The sequence below is a fragment of the Ictalurus punctatus genome, chromosome 29 (genome assembly GCF_001660625.3).
Source record: "Ictalurus punctatus breed USDA103 chromosome 29, Coco_2.0, whole genome shotgun sequence".
In the NCBI taxonomy this organism is placed as follows: Eukaryota; Metazoa; Chordata; class Actinopteri; order Siluriformes; family Ictaluridae; genus Ictalurus; species Ictalurus punctatus.
The window spans coordinates 10,382,111-10,407,396 of record NC_030444.2 but is presented as its reverse complement, the minus strand read 5'-3'; positions in this window follow the sequence as shown (position 1 = coordinate 10,407,396).

Below are 25,286 nucleotides of genomic sequence, written 5' to 3'. Positions count from 1 at the left end.
TATGGCAGTATTGGTCAGTCTATGAAACTACTGGAAAAATGCATAAATGTAAATATTATTGCACTTCTGCATTTGCAGCACTAGATTCTGTTTTAAGACCATGAAATGCATTTACTTATTAAAAATTAAAATAATTACATTTAAGTATAGTAAACTACACAATGTGTTTGTTTTTATTTGTAAATAACTCTGCAAAATATTGAGTTGTTGTTTTTTTGTTTTTTTTTTGCCTCATATAAACGTCATATATTTTGTGTTCACTCATGACCTATAATCTCATTTTAGTCCCAGGTTGTAACACTATACAATGTGGAAAATTTTGAGGGGTGTGTGAATACTTACGGAATGCAAGCCACTGTACTGTACATATAAGTGTTTGTGCAAAAAGCTGTGTGAAGGCGTCTCCAAATGGAGTGTGTGAGAGTGTGTATATTAGGCGGAGTCGGGGGGATATGTAATTACTCTCAGATTAGGCAGAAAGGCGGCCAGCACAGCTCTGACTTTGATGGGATTAAACACTCAATTACCCAGCAAATCTGCCTCTTCCCCTTACCATTTTACACCCACACACCCACATGCACACACACACACACACACACACCCACATGCACACACACACACACACACACACCCACACACACACACACAAACACACACTCCTATCTACTCTTTCAACAACTTCACACCATGACTCCTTTAGAAAGAGTAACACTAACACACACACACACACACACACACACACACACACACACACACTACTGTTCTATTTCCACCCAGCCCTGCCAATCTCCTCCACCTTAAAATCTCAGATCACCATCAACCCACCACCAAGCTCATCTAACCGAGCTAATATCCTTCCTCGTGCTGTTTCCCACACATATCAAACCTCCCTTTTTTCCTATCCCAAACAAATAAATGAAAAAAAAATACAGGTCAAATAAAACACTCGAAGTTTCGAATGTATTGGCTCCCCTTCCGAATATATAAGGAAAGCCAATTTAGATTTAACACATGGGGATTTTCTGTAGTTTTAAACAATGTTTTTAAAAAAATAAATAAATAAATAAATAAAAACATTATCGGCTCCCCATAGTTAATATTTGGTGAACACCTGATAACATTTATTTATTTGGCCGATGCTTTTATATGAAGCTACGTACAGTATAATTGAAGGTTAATGATCTTGGGCACAGACCCAAGAGTGGTAGCTTGGCTAAAAGCCTAATTGGAAGGTTTTATGAAACATTTCTAGAAGGAGAATTCAATTCAGACCACTGGATTTTAACAGGTTTTGAATTCGGAGACTAAGATGGCTTTTCCTAAATACTGATTTTGTGACACATATCTGTGTTGATTTGGATGTACATTAGGGCCATTTTCTATCTATTGTCAATTGTTAATCTCCTGTTCAAGTCAAGTATTCAGAATGCTATGCTTCCCAATATGTCATGGAGCTGCAAAATGGCCCACAAGATTTAATGATCTCCCAAATATGCATATTTTACAGTGGATAGGTGGCATTTATAGGTAGCATTGTGAATTGCATTTCAATTGTATGTTGCATTTTGTTGTTGTTCTCAAAAAGATCTTTTTGTGTGTGTGTGTCACTCTTTCCAACAGCTGGTTGTGGAGGTGGCATCTAACAGATGATTTAAACGCTGGACAACTCCAGTAATGAAACTGTACTTTTGAAACTTCAGAGTTTTCTGTTCATTAATTTTAAAACAAAAGCTTAGACATGCTCATTTCTTTTGAGCAGTTTTGCAGATGTTCTTGTTATCCTCTTTGAGGTGATCTTGTTATTATTATTACTTTACTGATACTGATGTCATTCAGTATGCTCAAAAAACTTTCTTTTTTTTGCCTCTTGTTCAGTTTAATTAATTAGAATGAGCTAAAGTAGGATGATTTTTTTTTTAAAGATTTTCTCACAACTTAATTTCAATGTGCTCAATCCACTTAATATATTTAAAACTGAAGTTTACTTAATTCATTTGTGTTAAAATTACATGAATCATTTTTGTTGACATAACTAACTGGGATCTGTAGTTCCCAGCATGTTTTGTAAGGGACTGCATTAGGAGGGTAAATTTAGGGATTAAGTGTTATTTTATGTGTTTTTAAGTAAAGGGAAATACATGTTAGTGTATAATCTTCAGTTATGATGGACATTTGAAGCAGTTCCTGTAATGTTTTGTGCTGAAGAGGGGTGCTTGTGCTTAGGCTGTGGGCACTCAGTGATCTATACTGACAACAGTCCTTTCGTATTTGTTCATTGTATACATTGTGTATAATGATGAATGAAACTGCTTGGACTAACATAAGGAAATTTAGTTTAACAAATGTAATAAATTTATTTAAATATACTAGAGTAAATTAATTTGACCTAAACCAACTAAATAATGTTGACCCAACTAAACTGATTTATTCTGAATGCACTTTTTTTATTGCCTTTAAAAAAAAAAAAATAAATAAATAAAAATAAAAAAGCCCGGGAGAAGGATTTTGATATCTATTTTTATATTTAAAGATTTCTAAAGTAAAGAAATTTTGTGTACTTCAGTTAACTTTTACTACATCTAAAATAATTACTTAAGTACACTGCTGTTACTCTCTGTCAGGCAGAGTGCACTTTAGTCCATGTTCTCTAGTCTTATTAAAAGATCAAGCAATTTTGGAGAGAGGTGCATGGTGATATTTCAGAAATAATGGAGCTGCAGCTTGTACGAAATCTGCAAAATGAGGTTTTATGGAGATGTGATTGGAAAGTATAGGTTACAACAAGACAATGGCTGAACACTACATTAATATGTTCGGGGCTTGACGTAAATTTTGAGATTTATCCTCATTTATTTTTAACTTTGTTTTTTTTTTTTTTGTTTTGTTTTTTCCACTGGGTTAAGATATTTGATTTTCTTGTATCTATTTGCCATTGTCAAAAGTATGTGTCATTCCCATTGTCAAAGTTCAATAAAAACTAGGATGTATATGTAACTATAATGGTAGTATTTGGTACTTATTGTTAGTAGAAAGAAAGAGAGAAAGAAAGAAGACGCAGGAAGATAGAAGAGATGGAACTGACAGGATGGCTGATCGGCTGCTGTAATAAAAGGTCATGTTCTGTATGAATTCTTCTACACAATTCTTACTCAGCTTTGTGTATGTGTGTGTATGTGTGTGTGTGTGTGTGTGTGTGTGTGTGTGTGTGTGTATTCCCTACTCCTGATCACTCCTGAGGTAGATCATCCCATAAATAACCCCAAGCATTTCTTTTGTTTGTGAGCAAATTGGAGAGGATACTCTTTTTTTTTCATGGAATTATGGATTGTTTGACATTTCAAATGTCATCCACATTCCCAGTGGTGAACTTCCAATCATTTTTCCACCGTTGGCTGGTGTGACGCTCAAATGTGAAAGTCAAAAAATGTAAATGTAAAACGAGTAGCAGCTGGTACTTTGCCTGCATGGTTTGCTTGACTGGCTCTCTTCATAGCATCAAGCCTGTAAAACATCATGCTAGAATATACCAGGGCTTCCTATCACATAAACACTCCCAAATGGCTTATTTTTCATTAGACAGAAGTAAGTACAGTGAAAATATGTACCATCATGAAATCATACAATTTCTTAACAAATCTAATCAAATGTAACTTTTAGTAGTATTCGTAATCAAAAACCCATAATAATGAACTTCAAGCAATAAAAAGAATCCTCTCAGCATATGTCATGTTTACATTGCCATGTGTCTTTGTTTCTGTTTTGGTCCTGTCTTCCACCCCTTTCTTGTTGTTTGTTACCCTATTGTGTTCACCTGGGGTTTGTACCATGAAGCCAGTTTAGGTGGCTAGCCAGGTAAGTTTCAGTTTAGTTTGTGCCAACCCTAGGTTTTAGGGTTTTAGGTACCATGAAAGTGGCTTGGCTTTTATGCTGATGGCTTTGGCTTTTACTCTGTTACTTCATCGCCGTAGTAACTTACACTCCATGGCTAACCAGCTCTGGGGCAGGTTATGTTCTGGGTAAGAGAGCTCATACCCAATTTGGACCAATCAGTTGTGAAGCAAAGTGGCATATAAGTTATGCAACTAATTCAACTTTGCGGTTGTTGTAATGACTTCATCATTTCTTCGTAATCCTGTGGACATCTCGGTGCAAACTGTAAGAAGAGCACTTTGCAGAGAAAGAGTTTTTAGGGATGGACAAAATCCCTTGGCTTTCCCTGATACTTACTTGTATGAAAGACATTGATTTTCCACAGATTGAATCTTATATCTTTGTCAACTTCTTGAGCCGTACATTAAAAATCTGACAACTGGAAGCAACACTCGAACCGCAAACTGTATGCATTGCTTTGCAGTTCTTTACGAGCGGTACATATTTGCATGGGGTGGCATTACTCCTTTCCTAATATATTATCTGAAATTTATATGTATTTTTTTTAAATACTTAATTAAACATTTTACACTTAGATTCAATGAAATTACATGACATATGTTTGGGTTCTAAGTTTTCAATCTGTTTATTCTCATTGTGAGCCTATAAAAGTAAACTTAGTCATTTACACAATCAGCGATGTTCCGCCAGCAATGTTTGCCAGCTTTGCCAGCCACAACGGTGTTGCTTTTTATGGTTAGTGTAGGTTTAAATTCCTCATATTTCCGCATAGTAATTTCTTGCTCTTCAACCTGAAGTATGCACACCTTCTTTTTACCATGTTGAACGCTATTGATTGTTCGGTCACTACGTCACGCTTTTATATGCATGAGCTTGTGGATTAATCATAGCTTAAGGATCAAAGCCCGAGTTGACAGAGAAAGTTTATAACCAGCATAATGAGACCAGTTAAGTCTGACTGGTTTGGTTTTGTCGAATAAGACCCTTTTTTTGCCATGTTACAAGCCCCTGTACTGTGTTTACTTCTTGTTTAGTTTGTCTTCTGCCCTCAATATGAGTGCAAAAAGTACCCAAGACAGAGCTGACTTTAGGTCTATTTTATGGAAGCAGAGTAAAACTGAAAAACAGCAATAGAAAATATGTATATATTCCTAAGTATTTAGATAAGAATATATATGTCTCAAGATACATCCATTTACAAATGTAAACTGTGTAGACATAAAACATAGCAGTATATATTCAGATGCTGTGCTACAAGAGACGAAATTTATCCCAATATACAAATGACAATACAAACTATGAAATTAATCCACAATTAGAAGATTACATTGTACATTTAACAAGCATTTCAGGAGCTTGATATTACTTCGATGTATAGAAATCTGATTTATACTTTGTTGTGTCCTAGCAATTTTTACAGCTTGAGAAGTCTTTCCATGCATTTATTGTTGGTTAAGTCATTTGCCTATTTAATGCTGACCTCTGCATGGACCTCTGACAATGATTCATGCACTTTTCTTAATAAAGCACACGTTGAGTATACACACTTTCGTCCTGCCTTCACTCAATACAATTGATTTTTTTTTTATTCCTAAAAACTGCAGTTGCAGTTTCTGATTTTTGTCCTCAAAGAACTTACCATGTCCATCATTTTCAACAAAATACCATCCATCTCTCCGCTGAATAGTAACAGCACATCCAGACCCTCTTAGACTTTGTTTTTTCAAGAACATGGTGTACTATATCTATAGCAGACATTAGGAAGTAGAAGGAAAAGACGTGAGAATTGGCTAGTGTAGTAATATTTGTACAGGACAGTCTGTATATCAGAAATTGAAAATTGGCTATAAGCTATCTGAGTAAGTTATAACAAAGGGCAAGTAGCTATCTGTGTGTTACATTCCTACTGGAGGTTAAGGTCTAGGGTTGGAGCAAGAGCGATTACAATTTAAGATTGTGGGTTGGATAGATGGTAGTGGTGATGGTGGTGGGTGCGAGATGGACATGAGTTTGGCTAAAGATTTCATTGCAATTACATGAACAACAAGATTTGCATTCACAGGCAACAAATACTTGGACAACAGGGGATTTTCAGGAAGCTAGTCTCATCTACCGTACGGTAAAGAACATGGAAGGTACCAAACAAAAGTTTATAACAAAACGAGACTACACTAGCTTTGTTTTACATAGCTATCCTAACTACCAGGAAAATGCCAAAAGAAAATGACCTAAATGCACTAGGCTAAACTATCCAAAAATATAAACATGATAACCTAATATGTCTAGAGGTTAGGTTGTACCTATGTGAAGACATGTAGGTGCACGCACATTCTTACATATTCTCACTCCATTGGAGCGAATCTCATAAAGAGAGAAGAGAGAAGCTAGCACACAACCAGCTTAACAAACAACAACAAACAAACTGCTGGTGCTAGCCACAACAATGAGCTAACCTACACAGTTTCACAAACTGCAGAAGGCAGGAGTAAATTTAGTAGGAAGCATTACTAATGAAACAGCTTGCGAAAAGCAAACACCAGTACAAACAAGATAACAAGCAAGCTAGCAATCAGGTTGAATGTGAGCTAACACAAAGTTCTGCTTTTAAGGCCAAAAGTCCACCCCTTTGGCCAGGTCGCTGTCTTTCTTTTGGTCAAATCAAGTAACGATGATTGAGAGATGGATCTAGGTAACTATAGAGAGAAAACCAGACAGTGAAGATCAAACACACAGAGAAGGGAAAAAAGCAAAGAGAGAGAGAGTTCGTTCATAGAAGCAATCACAGTATTCCAACACACACATTATTAAACTAGTTTTCACTCTTGTTGAATATATTTATATACAGTAATTACTTGAAATGGCATAATTGTCTTCTGAACAAATCCCTCTAAAACCACACGAGGCTGCAGCACCAGAGAGCAGATGTATTATTGTGTATTCTAACAATTTTGCAATATTGAATGAGAGAAAATGAGCTCAAGAGAGAGAATTGGGTCGGAGAGTGTGGCAACAATGTCAGTTAATTATCAGCAACTACTAACATCATGTGATCATTAAATTGCAGAGGGAACCATGGCAACAGGCCACAATCGCAAGCATGAATACAAAGCAAATATACAAGACAGGAAATGTTCTGTTCCTCCCCAACATCCCACTGCTGTCAGATTTAAGGCATATTTCTATTAGAAATTCTGGTTGTACTTTACTAAAAGCGGTGTACCCCAGGGCTACATGATACGTACATAATCAGTTTGTGACAACTCACAACAACCCTACATAAACGGATACAAACAGATAGAAAATAAAAGATCAAAATCTCTTTTACCGGTACAAAGCATGACAATTTGGGTAGTCTGACTATAGCTTAACTACTTTAAGTCATAAGTAAAAGTAGCTTCGCCAACACTGGTGATGATGTAACACGTCAATTGTCAAAACTACTTTCATTCTATTTTAGGGTCAGAGAAAATATCTTACAGCCAGCATAGTAGAGTCATAACTATCATAAGTTTGTAAAAAATAAATAAATAAATAAATAAATAAATAAATAAATAAATAAAATTAAATACAAAATAAAGTTTTATTTAAAGAACATGGATTTATCAAAGTATGATCTTGTTTGTGGAACTGTATCATGGCATGAACAAAGGAGATTTTTGAGGACCTCCGAAAAAGAATTGTTGATGCTCATCAGGCTGTAAAAGGTTACAAAATCTATCTCTAAAGAGTGTAGAGTGGAGGAACGTCAAGACCATTGTTACCCTCCCCATGAGTGGACGACGAACAAAGATCACCCAGAGAGCACGACGTCTAATAGTCCACAAGGTCACAAAGGAACCCAGGGTAACATCTAAGCAACTAAAGGCCTCACTCATATGTTAATGTTCATGAGCCACCATCAGGAGAACACTGAACAACAATGGTGTGCATGACAGGGTTGCAAGGAGAAAGCCACTGCTCTCCAAAAAGAACATTGCTGCCCCTCTGCAGTTTGCTAAAGATCATGTGGACAAGCCAGAAGGCTATTGAAAAAAAATGTTTTATGGATAGATGAGACCAAAATATAATGTTTTGGTTTAAATGAGAAGTGTTATGTTTGGAGAAAGGAAAATACTGCATTCCAGCATAAGAACTTTATCCCATCTGTGAAACATGTTGGTGGTAATATCATGGTTTGGACCTGTTTTGCTTCATCTGGGCCAGGACGACTTGCCATCATTGATGGAACAATGAATTCTGAAGTATACCAGTGAATTTTAAAGGAAAATATCAGGACATCTGTCCATAAACTGAATCTCAAGAGAAAGTGGGTCATGCAACAAGACAACGACCCTAATCATACAAGTCGTGCAACCAAAGAATGGTTAAAGAAGAATAAAGTTAATGTTTTAGAATGACTAAAAGTCAAAATCCTGACCTTAATCCAATAGTTCAGCAGTTCATGTGAGGAAACCCACCAACATCCCAGAGTTGAAGATGTTCTGTACAGAGGAACGGGCTAAAATTCCTCCAAGCCGATGTGCAGGACTGATCAATAGTTACCAGAAACATTTAGTTGCAGTTATTGCTGCACAAGGGGTCACACCAGATACTGAAAGCAAAGGTTCACATACTTTTGCCACTCACAGATATATAATATTGGATCATTTTACTCAATAAATAAATGACCAAGTATAATATTTTGTCTTATTTGTTTAATTGGGTTTTATTTACTTACTTTTAGAACTTGTGTGAAAATCTCATGATGTTTTAGGTCTTATTTATGAACAAACATAGAAAATTCTAAAGATTTTATAAACTTTCAAGCACCACTATAAGTAAACTAAACTAACGAAGTTTGATTGTTTCTTTTTTTAATTCAAAGTGGAAATATCAGTTACTAAACCTAACATTATTAACATTATATATATATATATATATATATATATATATATATATATATATATATATATATATATATATAAATATAAAAGTATGTGACTGTGACTATAAAAGTAGGCCATATTTGGCTAGCAGGTATAATAATTAATAATGCACCTAAAAATATTTAGAGGTCTTTCCAAGTCTAATTGCAACTGAACTTTTTTTGTAAAATGTTTATAGTTTATAACAGTTTATATACTTTGTAAACCTTTTGAACGTTAAATAACTTGATATGCAGAAGAGAAGCAAGCTTGTAAGCTAGCAATCCTAGCTAACATTGCTGACAGATCAGCTTTGCAGGATGGAGCCTTGTAATGGACCAATTTTTTTTATTTTCACCAAAAATTTCCAATCGGATTGAGATCCAGACTGTTTTCTGGCCAGGTCATTGAGTTGATATGTCTTTCCTGAAGATAAGCATTAACACTCTTTGCTGTGTGGCATTATAATCCTGAAATATGACATCATCACCAGTCCTATTTTCTATTGATGGAATGAAAAAAGTGTCCAAAATTTCAATGTACACCTGTGTATTGACTGTAGAGGTCTCCCCTGGTCCTTTACCTGACATGCAACTCCATATCATAAATGAGTGGGAAATTTTGGTTTGATTGTTTTCTTCAAGCAGTCATCTTTATAATGTTCCAGCATCATCTCCTTGCCCAATGCAAATTTGTGATTCATCACTGATCATCACTTTCATCCAATCATCCACACTCCATGATTGCTTCTCTTTAGCAAACTGTAAGCTTGTTTTCTTCTCTTTTGGTGTTTGTGCTGGTTTTCATTTGGCTTTTCTACATGCAAATCCCATTTCATTCAGCAGATTTCTTACAGTTCTCTCAAAAACATTGGCTCCTGTTTCCACCCATTTGTTTTTCATTTGTTTTGTTGTGCATTTTCTATTTCCGAGGCATATTGCTTGGAGTTTTCTATCCGGACATTTGCTATCTTCTTTGGTATGGTTTCCTTTTATAAACTTCCCATTTTGTTTATACTTGCAACAAATTTTAGACTCAGCTGACTGTGAACAAGCAACATCTTTTGCCACAATCCGTGTCAGATTTCCTTCTTGAAGGAGTTTTATAATCCTTTCCATTGTTTTAATTGAGAGCTCTCTTGCTGGGGCCAATTTTTCCTATCAAAAAGTCAAAAGTAAGCACTCTCTTTTAATTGCAGTCTAATCTGCATTTTTAGACTTGTGCTGGTATTTGTTTTAAAAATGCAAATTACAAGGTGATTCCATCATTTTTTTTCCTCTACTTGATCTGGAAAAAAATATGCCATTAATTAAAATAATTTCATTTAACTTGTGTGAGGTCTGTTTCACAAAGCCAGAATGTTCCGCTATTAAACAAATATTGTTTTGTGTCATATCTGTAATTTGTTTATTTGCTGTGAAGTAAAAGAAGCTGAGTGAACATCCTGTGCTGATTCCATAATTTTTGCCAGGGGTTGTACTCAATTATTATAAAGTAAAAACTGGATGTTTTTAACTGATGGAATTCAGTTAACATCATGTTTTTGTGTGAAAAGCAACTTTTGTTTTAAACCAGCTACATGACCAGTTTATTGCTCATGTTCACAACTAACACTTCATAGTTTGCTAATTACAGCTAATTATAATTTTGAATTTGATGGCTGCAACACGTTTTAAAAAAAAGTTGGGACGGGGGCAACAAAAGGCTGGAAAAGTAAGTGTTACTAAAAAGAAACAGCCGGAGGTTACTTATCAACAAGTCAGTAACATAATTGGGAATAAATAGAGTATCTTAGAGAGGCAGAGTGTTTGAGAAGTAAAGATGGGCAGAGGTTCACCAATCTTCGAAAGCCTGTGTCTACAATTTGTGGAACAATTTCAGAATAATGTTCCTCAACGTAAAATTGTGAAGACTATGAATATCTCATCATCGACAGGATATAATATCATCAAAAGATTCCGAGAATCTGGAGAAATCTCTGTGCACAAAGGACAAGGGGGAAAATCAATACTGCATGCCCGTGATCTTCGGACCCTCATGCGGCACTGCATTAAAAACAGGCATGATTCTGTAATGGAAATCACTGCAGGGGCTCAGAAACACCTCCAGAACTCATGGTCTGTGAACACAGTTTGCCGTGCCATCCACAAACGGTGGTTAAAGCTCTATCACGCAAAGAAGAAGTTGTATGTGAAAATGATCCAGAAATGCCACTGTGTTCTCTGGGCCAAAGCTCATTTAAAATGCACTGAGGCAAAGTGGAAAACTTTTCTATGGTCAGAAGAATTGAAATTTGAAATTATTTTTGGAAACCACGGACATCACGTCCTCCAAACTAAAGAGGACTAAAGAGGAGAGGGACCATCTGGATTTTTATCAGCGCTCAGTTCAAAACCCTGCATGTCTGATGGTATGGGGGTGCATTAATACCTATGGAATGGGCAGCTTGCACATCTGGAAAAGGCACCATCAATGCTGAAAGGTATATACAGGTTTTAGAGCAACACATGCTTCCATCAAGATTCCATCCCATCTTTACTTCTGAGAGACTCTGCCTCTCTAAGATACTCTTTATACCCAGTCATGTTACTGGCCTGTGGCCAACTCACCTAATTAGTTGCAAAATGTTCCTCCAGCTGTTTCTTTTTAGAAACACTTTTGTAGCCCCCGTCCCAACTTTTTGAAACATTCTGCGGCCATCAAATTCAAAATTACCTTATTTTTTTTCCTTAGAATGGTACATTTCCTCAGTTTAAACATTTGATATGTTTTCTATGTTCTGTTCTGAATAATATATGAGTTTAGAAGATTTGCAAATCATTGCATTCTGTTTTTATTTACATTTCACACAGCATCCCAACTTTTTTGGAATTGAGATTATAATTAGTCAGAAGTAAAATATCATATAAATAATCAATATATACTATTAGCTAGAATATGACTTGCTGCCTAGCCTATTAGCTATTTATACTCACTACTAGAATCAATGCTAATCTAACCTGACATTAGCAAAGAAAGCAGGCTAACTAATATAATATAGTCAGTTAATATTAGCAAAACTTGCCTTTGTTTTCAAATTACATGGAGTTCATGCCTTCTAGGAAGGCAAAGGAGATGCCTCATTTTATACAAGCACTCATCCTCAAGTTACACCCTGCAGTCTCATAGCTTATTATTATTGACAATTTTTGCTAGCCTTTTCTAAAATAATTAACTTGACTGGATGCTAAACTGAAATAAACTGGATAAACTAAGCTAATTCAAGTGGTATGTAGCATATATTCTTTAGCTGGAAGAAAGAAGAAGAGCCTAAAAACAATCAGTTCACAGATTAGCAAAATAATTCATGCTATATTTGACATAGAAGATGTATCCTGGTAGAATTCTTTTAAATTAGGAAAGTATGATGTCTCATTTGTTATTACAGTAGTTAAGCAGATATTTTTATGTAGCGGAAATGAATTCTGTTCAGAAGAAAGTGCTGGAAGTTGGAGAGTTTGAGAGACTAGGAGGCGGACTGTGAGGGGTCTAAACGGGGGCTTGATTGGCTAATTACTTGAAGAAACAGGTGGTGTTTGAGTGGACAAGCTCATTAACTCATTGCTCCCTAGTAATGACTGCAAGTAGTTTTCTGTATGTGTCCTCAAACACAGCCATGGCTGTATCCATTTTTCCTTATTACACAGAGAGTCGAGCTGAGACTCGGCCATTTCACAGTGATGAAAGATATGAGAGGAGATGATGGATTTGACACCGATCATAGGGAAAAATGTTGGCCCCAGGGAGACACTAGCATTTTATAAACTGGCCTTAGTGGTGTCTTGTCCAGCCAAGCACATCTATTGGATATTGCTTTGTTTTTCTTTGTCTATTTGTCCATCAAGGACCACTTCTTTTTTTTTAAAGATCTCACCATTTTTTATGAAGCATGAAAAGTTCACACACACACACACACACACACACACACACACACACACACATTTAAAGTGGTTCCTCTACATAGAGCTTGAAGGCAGAGGTTTTATCCGTGTCAGTGAGAGGAATCTTCTGATGATATTTTTTTTTTCACCACTCGCCATAATCGTCTATAAACTCAAAGGTCAGCCATTTTGTCCCCGCAATTGCTCAGTAGAGTGAAGAGAATAGGTTGATGGGGGGCAAAAGGAGATCGGTTTGCAAAATGCCATACGGTGCTTTGTGAAAGTGCACTGAAAGGAAGTCAGATCTTATGGCTACAAATTTGGGAAAATGCACACATGTTTTTTGGGTTTTTTTTTTTACATCTTCAGGCAGTAAAATGTGTGCATAAAAAAGAGAGAGTGAAATAACGAATCAGTGGGTGTTTGCAAAAGGAAAACGAAACTCTTAGGCATGTCTAAATGAATACCTTTTTCCTCTTTATGCCTAATTATATCTCAACGTGTTCCATACCTTAACTCGCCTTTGACTCTGTAACGTCTGTTCATGACACCGGATCTTCACATGCTCTTCACAACCATTATGGCAGAATGAATAAACTGTAAATGTTTATAGAGGTTTATCACCATATGATTATTATACATATTGCTGCAATTGCACATTCAAACTGTTTTAACATACATTCATTCACTCACTTTGTCGAATCTGACCTGTATATTAATCTGTAAACTTTATGCTTAGTCTCATGTGTTATTTAGCCTCAATGCACATTCAGCCAAAGCCCTTTTCAATTCACGTGCGTTGTACATGAGTACAGCTAAAAGGTTTCATTTACTTCACTGTGCAGAACAGTTTTGTACAATTGTGATTTTGCCAATTCAAGTAGTTTTCTGCAAAATCGCACAAAAAACTCCACAAGTTGCATCGCATATATTTGCTAAATCAAGTATTTTTGCCAGCAACAATCACAAAAAAACTCCACGAAATCCTGTACGGACTGCTTAAGACCTTTCCTTATGCCACCACAAAGACACGAAAGCACTACCAATGCTGTTGTTGTGGTCAGTATACTGTGCATTAGAAATGATTCAAGTCACTAAGTTGAACGAATCAAATGGATGAATATGTACACATATGTTCAGTTGCTGCTGAAAATTGCAAACCATAAAATTGAATCTGGCCACCCAAAGCTCTAGATATCCATATATATGAATAACTGACTTCTATTTATCTTCGTGTAGCGTTCCTTGTATTGCATCATATTTTTAATTGTGTGTATGCCAAAATTAATCTGTGCAGTTTGAGTCAGTGAATCATTACAGTCATGACAGAGATTTGCTCCTCTTTTATTCAGTGAGTCAGTGTACGAATCAGTGAATCTATTGGTTATGACCGAGATCCCGTCCTCTCTTGGTCAGCAAGTAAGTATTGAATCAATGAACCTTCCAGTCAGTATTTGACTCAGTCGACTTTTCTGTCATGACGGAGATTAACACCGCTCTCGTTCAGTAGGCCTGTGATTGAATCAGTGAAACTTTCAGTAATTATTTGCTCCACTCTTATTCAGAGATTCAGTGGACGAATCAGAGAATCTTTCAGTCACGACACAGATTCCATCCTCTCGAGGTAAGCGTTTGAACCTTTTGGTGATGACTTAGATTCACTCATCTCATTCAGTGGGCCTGTGTTTGAATCAGGAAACATTTTGGTAAAGACAGAGATTTGCTCTGCTTTCATTCAGCAAGTCAATGTTTGAATCACTGAATCTTTCAGTCATGAATCTTTCAGTCAATCCTCTCTTGTTCAGCAGGTTAGTGTTTTTGAATGAGTGAATCTTTTGGTCATGATGAAGATTCTCTCCTCTCTTGTTCAGATGGTAAGTGTTTGTATCAATGTGATTTTTAGTTATGGAAGAGTCATTCAGCGCATCACTGTTTCAGTGAATCTTTTTGGTCATGATTGACATTCACTCCTCAATTGTTCAGTGGACCAGTGTTGGAATTAATGAGTCTTTCCATGATGATAGATTTGATACTCTCTCTTTAGCAAGTTATTGTTTGTATCAGTGAACCTTTTGGTCATGACTGAGATTCGCTCCTCTCCTTCAGTGGGTCAGTGTATAAATCCGTAAATCTTTTGGCCATGACAGAGATTTGCTCTTCTCTTGTCCAGTGTTTGAATCAGTGAATCCTTCATTAATGACCGAAATTCACTCCCCTCTCGATCAGCAGGTCAGTGTTTGAATCATTTAATATTTTTGGTCACATTTGAGATTCACTTTTCACTCATTTAGTACTGTAGGTCAGTATTTGAATCTTTTAGTCACTATGCACTTGTAAACAAATGTACGTTTTCAATAGAGTTCTCCGATAATCCTGGCACAATTGAGGTAGTCATAACCTTCCAATGCTGAAAGAGTCATTCACCCACAAAGAAATCAAGTTCATTTAAACTCCCACACAGAATCCACGCCCTCCACTATCATCCCAAGTGACAGAAGGAAAGATAGCAGTAGAAAGAGAGACTCAGTAGAAAGAGAGACTTGTGTTAAGGGGTTTTTTTTTGACTCATCAGGGTGACTTAGTGATACACTCAGGTGAAAAATAACAGAAGAGGCTGGAACATATTAAAGCTAAATAGGTTTGGTGCTTTAGTGATTAGGAACTGTACCAGTGACTGTGTGCAAATGTATTAAGTACAAGTGTTATTTTAGAGGGTTAACAGTCAGATTGTGAGTAAAAAGCCAAATGGTTTACACCACATTTACTGTAAGACAACTGTGATTATAACCTTTTCTTTCTTTTTTTATTTTTTGATTTTTTTTTATGCATATCCTGTTTCAGTACCATATGAAGATCTCATGTAGGGTTTAAATGCTCTCCCAGCATGAGGCTGTCAAATTCTACCCTAAATTTGATAATGACTACTAAGTTAATGTAAGCTAAGAGGCTCTATTAAATTTCAGTTCATTATTTCATTTCATCGTGATGAAAACTCCTGACCGCAATCCAACCTATTGTTTGATCTCCCAACGGTAGTCATGATCGCCACACGGACAAATCAACCAATCTGCATTCTGTATTTAAAACTGAAGCAGAAGCTTGTTAAGGTTGTGTCACCTGTGCTTTTCTGCCCCTCGGCTGATCCAGCTCAAGTCTGATGAGTGAAAATTGAAATTCCGTCAGAGAGGAGGCAAGGTGAGGAATGAGAGTGAGATCGAGTGGGAGAGGGAAAGAGAGAGAGAGTGGGGGGGGTGAGGAATGCAGAGAAAAATAGATCAATATTTAATTTTCTCTCCAGGTGATATGTTCAAGAGCTAATCAGCAAAAACGGGAAAGTTGACACTCGGAATGTTAATTAGACGGAGCAGTCTGCTTTCTTGTCGGGCCATCTGTCCACCTCACTTTTTACCAATCTATTGCACGCTTCATTTCTCGGGTCACTTATTCAACTCCACGTGTTTAAAGATCAAATATTCACTGGGTAATGTGTGTAAGCAAGAGAGACTGGTTTCTGACAATATACATTTCCATCAGAAATAATTCTTTATGGCCTTAAATGAGTCATTTGTGCAAAACTGGCCTCAGGCCAACCCTTGTTTTTCTGTTAAAACACAACTGTGTCATTCCCATTATGGTTAGCTACACATGGAAAGCATCCCTTAAAATAAATAAATAAATAAAACAAATAAAGCTTTTATACATTTCCTCATCTTCAGTAGCCACTTTATCCTGGTTGGGGTTTCGATGGATCCAGAGCCTATCCCAGGACCACTGTGTGTGAGGTGGGAATACACCTTGGCTGGGACACAACTGCATCACAGTGTTAAATACCTGTTTTCTCGTTTACAGCAGTAGGCTATTATTTCTCAAAGATTGTTACTGTAATTGTATTCCAATTAAATTAAGGGTATCCAATTAAATCAAGGTGCAATCAAATTGTCCTTCATTGTGTGAGATGTGATTTTGCATAAGAAGCTGAAAATGAAGAACGAAGATACAGAGTGACTTCATCATTGGCAGTGGAACAAATATCATCCCATAAACAACATTGCAACTAATGAGGTTGCACTGCATATCTAAAACAATAACTGGCCCAAACGCAAGCTTGGGGTTCTAGTTATAGCTCATTTTCCACCACTTGTCACAATGACAAAGGTAAAAGCAACTGCATCATCTGTGCAGCATGCAGTGTCACCATTATTAAAGTCAACAATGGATTAAGTCCTTAATGTAGAGGTGTGCATCAAGACTGGTGTCAAGTGGGATTCAACAACATTTACTACTTTCATTCATTCATCATCAGTAACTGCTTTATCCTGGTCAGTGGTTTAAAATGACTAATTTGATGACTAATAAGTTCAGGAGCAGGATGAATTGGTCAAGAGTGTCTATTGGTTGACTGTTGACTCCTGGCTGTATATACACAATTGTATAGAATGTCTTTGTATGCTGTAGTTTTACAATTTCCCTTCACTGGAACTAAGAGGTCCAAACCTGCTCCAGCATGACAATGCCCCTGTGCAAAAAGTGAGCTCCACAAAGACATGATTTGATAAGAGCAAGAACTTCACAGTGACCGTCACATATCCCTGACCTCAACCTCACTGAACAGCTTTGGGATAAACTGGGAACCCAACTTATGTGCCAGGCCTTCTCACCCAACATCAGTGCCTCATCAGTACTTCAGTGATGCTCTTGTGGGCAAATCCCCGCAGCCACGCTCCAAAATCTAGTGGAAAGCCTTCTTAAAAGACCAACATTGGAATGGGATGTTAAACAAGCACCTATGGGAATGATGGTCAGGTTTTCACATACTTTTGGCCATACAGTGTTTACTGAAAGCCATTAGGAGTTAAATGTATATAAATGCTTGTCAACCCAACCCAGAAGGTTAATTTGTACAGTGAAAAAGGACCCTATGAAAGGCCACAGAGAGAAATATGTGACAACAAGTTTATCATCTTTAAAAAATTAAAAAATAAAAAAAAAGAAGAAACAAATCTGACTCCCAAAGGCAGTCACAATGAACTTTCCTATAATTATCCCCTTTCCTTGCTGTGTCTTGCTCTATCTCTGCGAGAGAGTGGGCGATACATTCGGTGTCTCACTGTGCTGGTGGTCAAGGGCAACTCTGCCTAATTAATACTGACAGCAGAGGGATTTCAAACCTGCTGTCCTAAAGAGGAACACACACACACACACACAGATATGCAGGAAAGAGAGGGCACAATCAAACCAAACCCTGCAGTAGAGTGCACACCCACGCACACACTTCTAAACCAGTCAAACAGACAGATAAAGTCCAACCTGGGTGTTTATATTAAAATACACACACTTAGCAATGTCACCTCTCAAAACTTAACAAGCCTTCCAATTAACTTTTTACTGCTGCAGGAACATGTTAGAGGAAAGCTAATCAGTAACATGAGAATTATTAATAAAAAATAATAATGATAATAATGAGGAAGTGCGAGAGGGATGATTATGTGGGAACACCTCCCCAAATCTGTACCATATTTTTGTTGCTGTTGTTTTTTTGCTTTTTTTTTTGTACCCTGCTTTCAATTTGGCTTGGCACATCATGTCTTGCTGTCACAAAAAAAAAAAAAAAAAAAAAAAAAAAAAAGCAGGGCTGAAGTCGTTAGCTGTTAGTGTATAATTATAACATCTTGTGAGCTGTCTTTCAGAGCAAGCTTTTGGAGAGTTTGGACCAATTATTGAAAGCAAAATGTTTTCTTGTAGTTCCTAAATTTTTCTTGGAGCAAACATTTTCTCTTTTCATCAAAAGACCTTGGTATTTTAAAGTTCTACATGAAGCCAAAAATGAGTTGAATACATGTTTACGTTATCCCAGACATAGATTTTCTCCTATTATGTTCACTTTGGCATCCGTCTAGTAAAGGCAATTTAATTGATACTGAGCATACGCAGACCGAAGGAAATACAAACAACAGTAAAACTATGATAATGTCATAGTCAGAACTATAACGACCATAATCACCATAAGATACCATTGTAAAATGGTAACAGTATCAGGAAGCACCAGAATAATTTTTAGGTCATCCCAAAATCCTTGTATCCTTAGTATGGCTGAATACTCACAAATAACGGCTCCTGATTTTAAGGGTTTTGTAGCTAGTTTATGTGGATATCCCTACCAGTGACACCATTACAATTTGTCAGTAAACGCTTTAGCGACATGAGGCGATGTTGCAGTGAGTGCAGGGAAAAAGACTAGAGAGACTGATGTGGATGATTCTCAAAGTGATCTCTCATTTCCCATCACAAACTTTAGAATGTGTCACTAATGCCATTTTTCCATAAGCAGAAGAGGTTACATACTGTGTGTACAGTTAAATGAGGCATTTGCGTTTTATAGCCTGTCAGCTCTGGAAAATATTAAATCAGGTTAATAATAAGTCCAACTGAGATAATATAAAGATGATATCAGCATTATTAAGGACTCTTATAGTCCTTAATAGTTCATGATGTACTGTATAATAAAGCCATAAGCCATGAGAGGGTGTGTACTTGTACTTATACTATACATGTAATTGATAAATAAAGGAGTGACTGGTGAGTGACGAGTGATTATCCCCTGCTGAAAAAAACAACATCAGAAAACATCACAGAACTTTTAATGGTTTCCACTACAAATATCATTAAAAGCCATTAGCTAATAATTAAAACCATTAGCATTATTAGTTCTTAATGGTATTCACTAGACATAACATGCCACCAATAGAAGGCAACAAAATTTCCAGTAGAGACCCATAGGGACCATTACCGTTTTCATTTTAAAAAAAATACAATTTCCATTATAACCATTAAAACCATTACAAAGTGTATGATGGTTTCTATTGGTTTTGTTTTTTTGTTTTGTTTTTTAGCAGTGTTGACTAAAATCATTAAAAACAAAAGCTGCTGACAAAATAGTGCTTGATAAAGAGGTCCAGGGAAGGATTTGAGCATGACCCAAAAGCCCTAGGGAATTATCTTTGGTTCTTTTTGAAAGAATTAACATGTTGGTATTATTCAGTGGAATTGAAATGAAATCTATCAATCAAATCTATTAATGCAATTTCCCCAATTTCATTTCTGAGTGTATATAGACTTTAACGTGACAGAACTTTATTTGTGGTTGAGATATATGCCACAAAAAAAAAAAAAAAAAAAAAAAAAAAAAACATTATATATCACACACATTTCTTTTTTTTCCAGGTCAACACACAGATTTGGAGCTTGCAACAATATAAATCATTTTCACACTGGCCTACATTTCCAGATCACTAGCTAGTGCATCCAAGTTGGCATGCAGAAAATGAGTGTAAAATGCACAGTAGAGCATTACTAAATCACCATGAAGGATGTAGCTTACTTAGCATGTGAGTGTGCTTATTTCTGTTTACATCATACCTATCAAAGCTATAAATAATGTGTCGTGACTAGTAAATAATGTGTGGTAACATATGAATCAGGTACAGGCTTAACTGATATGTTTATAGTTTGCTGAAATAACATGAATAAAGTAAAAACAGATCATGACTTAAATTGATTTCTGGTTTTAAAAAAATGCTCTGCTATTTATAGCTTGTAGGATATATATCAAACTATATATATGGTTTTTCAAAAATATCTGGACAAGCAAACGTTTGATCCTCTTTGAAACAGCGCCTATTAATCAAATTAATACACTATCAAATGACACACAAAATTGACATTTTGTAGTAATTAACAAATTTAAATAAAAAAAACAGATCAGTCACATGGAAAAAGTAAGTACACCCCTACATTTATCACACCTTCAAATCCTTTATTATTTATATCCCTCTCATAACTACTGTCTGGATTTCCCTTTGTTATTAAAGTGTGTGTTGTAATGCCAAGATCTAAAGAGTTCTGTAAGAACTTCTGAAAAAAGTCTGCAGGAGCCCCAAAATTTCAGGAAAAAAATTCAGAAAGAGATTGCAAAAAATTTGACCTGCATGGAAGGAAAAAGCCTTTGCAAGACTACAGTTTGCCATTTAGCATATAGGCAAAGAGCAGGCCTTTTGGAATATTGTGCTCTGGACAGACGAATCAAAGATATAGTTGTCTGGCCACAGTAACAGCAGACATGTGTGGTGCAGACCAAAGACAGCCTTTCAGGAAAACCACCTCATACCAACTGTGAAGCACGGTGGTGGAAATGTTATGGTTTGGGGTTGCTTCACTGTGTCAGGGACTAGACAGCTTGCATTCATTGATTCAACTATGAATTCTGCATCATATCAAAGAGTGCTTGAAGATAATGTAAGGCTGTCCAAAAGACCTTTCACCAGGATAATGATCCTAAGCACACTAGCAAATCCACCCATGGCTTAAAAAGAATAAATGGACGGTTATGGAACGGTCTAGTCAAAGCCCAGATTTGAATCTCACTGAAATGCTGTGGGGGGGGTTATTTGAAACTGGCAGTACATGCAAGAAAATCCCCAAACATCTTGCAACTGAAAGAATATTGCATGGAAGAGTGGTCAAAAATTCCAGCAAGCCGATGTCAGATACTGATGGACAATTATCCAAAATGCCTTCAAGAAGTTATTTCTGCTAAATGGGGCAGTACTAGCTTCTGAAGCCAAGGGTGTACTTACGTTTTCCACAGTAGAATATCACATCTATTGATATTTCTGTTGAATAAATGATTGTTCACGTATAGCAACTTTATTAATAGGCACAATTACAAAGAGGATCAAATGTTTGCTTGTCCAAATATGTCAAAAAAGAAGCCAACAATTTCCATGGGGTATACTTATTTTTTCACATGACTTTATATTGTTATTGTTTTTATATATATATATATATATATATATATATATATATATATATATATATATATACACACAGTGAGGGGAAAAAGTATTTGATCCCCTGCTGATTTTGTACATTTGTCCACTGACAAAGAAATGATCAGTCTATAATTTTAATGGTAGATTTATTTGAACAGTGAGAGACAGAATAACAACAAGAAAATCCAGAAAAACGCATGTAAATTGATTTGCATTTTAATGAGGGAAATATGTATTTGACCCCCTCTTAATCAGAAAGATTTCTGGCTCCCAGGTGTCTTTTATACAGGTAACGAGCTGAGATTAGGAGCACACTGTTAAAGGGAGTGCTCCTAATATCAGTTTGTTACCTGTATAAAAGACACCTGTCCACAGAAGCACTCAATCAATCAGATTCCAAACTCTCCACCATGGCCAAGACCAAAGAGCTCTCCAATGATGTCAGGGACAAGATTGTAGACCTACACAAGTCTGGAATGGGCTACAAGACCATTGCCAAGCAGCTTGGTGAGAAGGTGACAACAGTTGGTGCGATTATTCGCAAATGGAAGAAACACAAAAGAACTGTCAATCTCCCTCGGCCTGGGGCTCCATGCAAGATCTTACCTCGTGAAGTTGCAATGATCTTGAGAACAGTGAGGAATCAGCCCAGAACTACACGGGAGGATCTTGTCAATGATCTCAAGGCAGCTGGGACCATAGTCACCAAGAAAACAATTGGTAACACAATACGCCGTGAAGGACTGAAATCCTGCAGCGCCCGCAAGGTCCGCTGCTCAAGAAAGCACATATACATGCCCGTCTGAAGTTTGCCAATGAACATCTGAATGATTCAGAGGACAACTGGGTGAAAGTGTTGTGGTCAGATGAGACCAAAATGGAGCTCTTTGGCATCAACTCAACTCGCCGTGTTTGGAGGAGGAGGAATGCTGCCTATGACCCCAAGAACACCATCCCCACCATAAAACATGGAGGTGGAAACATTATGCTTTGGGGTGTTTTTCTGCTAAGGGGACAGGACAACTTCACCGCATCAAAGGGACGATGGACAGGGCCATGTACCGTCAAATCTTGGGTGAGAACCTCCTTCCCTCAGCCAGGGCATTGAAAATGGGTCATGGATGGGTATTCCAGCATGACAATGACCCAAAACACACGGCCAAGGCAACAAAGGAGTGGCTCAAGAAGGAGCACATTAAGGTCCTGGAGTGGCCTAGCCAGTCTCCAGACCTTAATCCCATAGAAAATCTGTGGAGGGAACTGAAGGTTCGAGTTGCCAAACTTCAGCCTCGAAACCTTAATGATTTGGAGAAGATCTGCAAAGAGGAGTGGGACAAAATCCCTCCTGAGATGTGTGCAAACCTGGTGGCCAACTACAAGAAACGTCTGACCTCTGTGATTGCCAACAAGGGTTTTGCCACCAAGTACTAAGTCATGTTTTGCAGATGGGTCAAATACATATTTCCCTCATTAAAATGCAAATCAATTTATAACATTTTTGACATGCGTTTTTCTGTTGTTTTTTTTGTTGTTATTCTGTCTTTCACTGTTCAAATAAATCTACCATTAAAATTATAGAATGATCATTTCTTTGTCAGTGGGCAAACGTACAAAATTCAGCAGGGGATCAAATACTTTTTATATACACACATATATATATACATATATATATATATGTGTGTGTGTGTGTGTGTGTGTGTGTGTAAATATATATATATATATATATATATATATATATATATATATATATATATATATATATATATATATATATATATATATATATATATTGTTTGATATATATATTGTTTGATACATAGAACATTCAAGTTTAAAATAACAGAGCAGTCTGTGTAGGACAAGTGCCAGCTGTGCTCAGCTTTGTTGGGATTATGGTTAGCACACACTGGTGTATGAAAAGCTGAGCTGAGAATGTGTATTCTGTATGTATTCTGACCTTTCTTTTGTCATCTTCTGTGTGAGAAACCCTTTACACTCTGCCTCTCCTGACATTCTCCTGCCCTTCTTTCAATCTTTGGCATCCCTTGCTGTAATAAAGAAGACCATTCACACTCTCCTTCAACATTTCAGTCACTTTCTGCTCACTCCTTATGAGTCTTCTCTCTATTGCCCACTGTCTGTGTCACAGGACAGATTCTACTATCACTCTCTCTTTCCACTTAGTAAGACACATCTGCACTAAGTGATGGGAAGGAAGTAATTGGCCTCCCCCCCCCCCCCCCCCCTCTCTCTCTCTCTCTCTCTCTCCGTTAGTAAGACACATATGTACTGAGTGATGGGATGGCAGTAATTGGCCCCTCTCTCTCTTTAGCCACACTTTTGGGTTGTCTAGGCATTCAGCTTTCCCTGCCAAGATGGAGAAGAAAAAGCGGAAAAGAACGTCCAACTCACTCCTTGCGCTTACTCACTCTCTCCCTCACAGTTCTGCTCACAGCTATACTCACGGACAGCTGAGTGTCTTAAGTGTATGAGCGAAATAAGAGTGACTCAAGAAGCAAAGCACACAGTGTAATGTGACTGAAGGCTCAGGACGCCCTTGTCTGACCAATTTTTTCTCCCTCAAGACCAAGACATAGCCTGATGACTCTCTCGCCCCGCTGAATCTAGTCGCATAGGCTCCCAGCTATGCTCTTGACTCTTCGCCAGCCAAGGAGTATGATTTTATAGTACTTTAACAAGACAAATTAGGCACAGGCCATCTGAAGGGCATCAGATCCACTTTTGACACTTATTTATCTACAGTGAGGGAAAAAAGTATTTGATCCCCTGCTGATTTTGTACGTTTGCCCACTGACAAAGAAATGATCAGTCTATAATTTTAATGGTAGATTTATTTGAACAGTGAGAGACAGAATAACAACAAGAAAATCCAGAAAAACGCATGTCAAAAATGTTATAAATTGATTTGCATTTTAATGAGGGAAACAAGTATTTGACCCCTCTGCAAAACATGACTTAGTACTTGGTGGAAAAACCCTTGTTGGCAATCACAGAGGTCAGACGTTTCTTGTAGTTGGCCACCAGGTTTGCACACATCTCAGGAGGGATTTTGTCCCACTCCTCTTTGCAGATCTTCTCCAAGTCATTAAGGTTTCGAGGCTGACGTTTGGCAACTCGAACCTTCAGCTCCCTCCACAGATTTTCTATGGGATTAAGGTCTGGAGACTGGCTAGGCCACTCCAGGACCTTAATGTGCTTCTTCTTGAGCCACTCCTTTGTTGCCTTGGCCGTGTGTTTTGGGTCATTGTCATGCTGGAATACCCATCCACGACCCATTTTCAATGCCCTGGCTGAGGGAAGGAGGTTCTCACCCAAGATTTGACGGTACATGGCCCCGACCATCGTCCCTTTGATGTGGTGAAGTTGTCCTGTCCCCTTAGCAGAAAAACACCCCCAAAGCATAATGTTTCCACCTCCCTGTTTGACGGTGGGGATGGTGTTCTTGGGGTCATAGGCAGCATTCCTCCTCCTGCAAACACGGCGAGTTGAGTTGATGCCAAAGAGCTCCATTTTGGTCTCATCTGACCACAACACTTAAACCCAGTTGTCCTCTGAACCATGCAGATGTTCATTGGCAAACTTCAGACGGGCATGTATATGTGCTTTCTTGAGCAGCAGACCTTGCGGGCGCTGCAGGATTTCAGTCCTTCACGGCGTAGTGTGTTACCAACTGTTTTCTTGGTGACTATGGTCCCAGCTGCCTTGAGATCATTGACAAGATC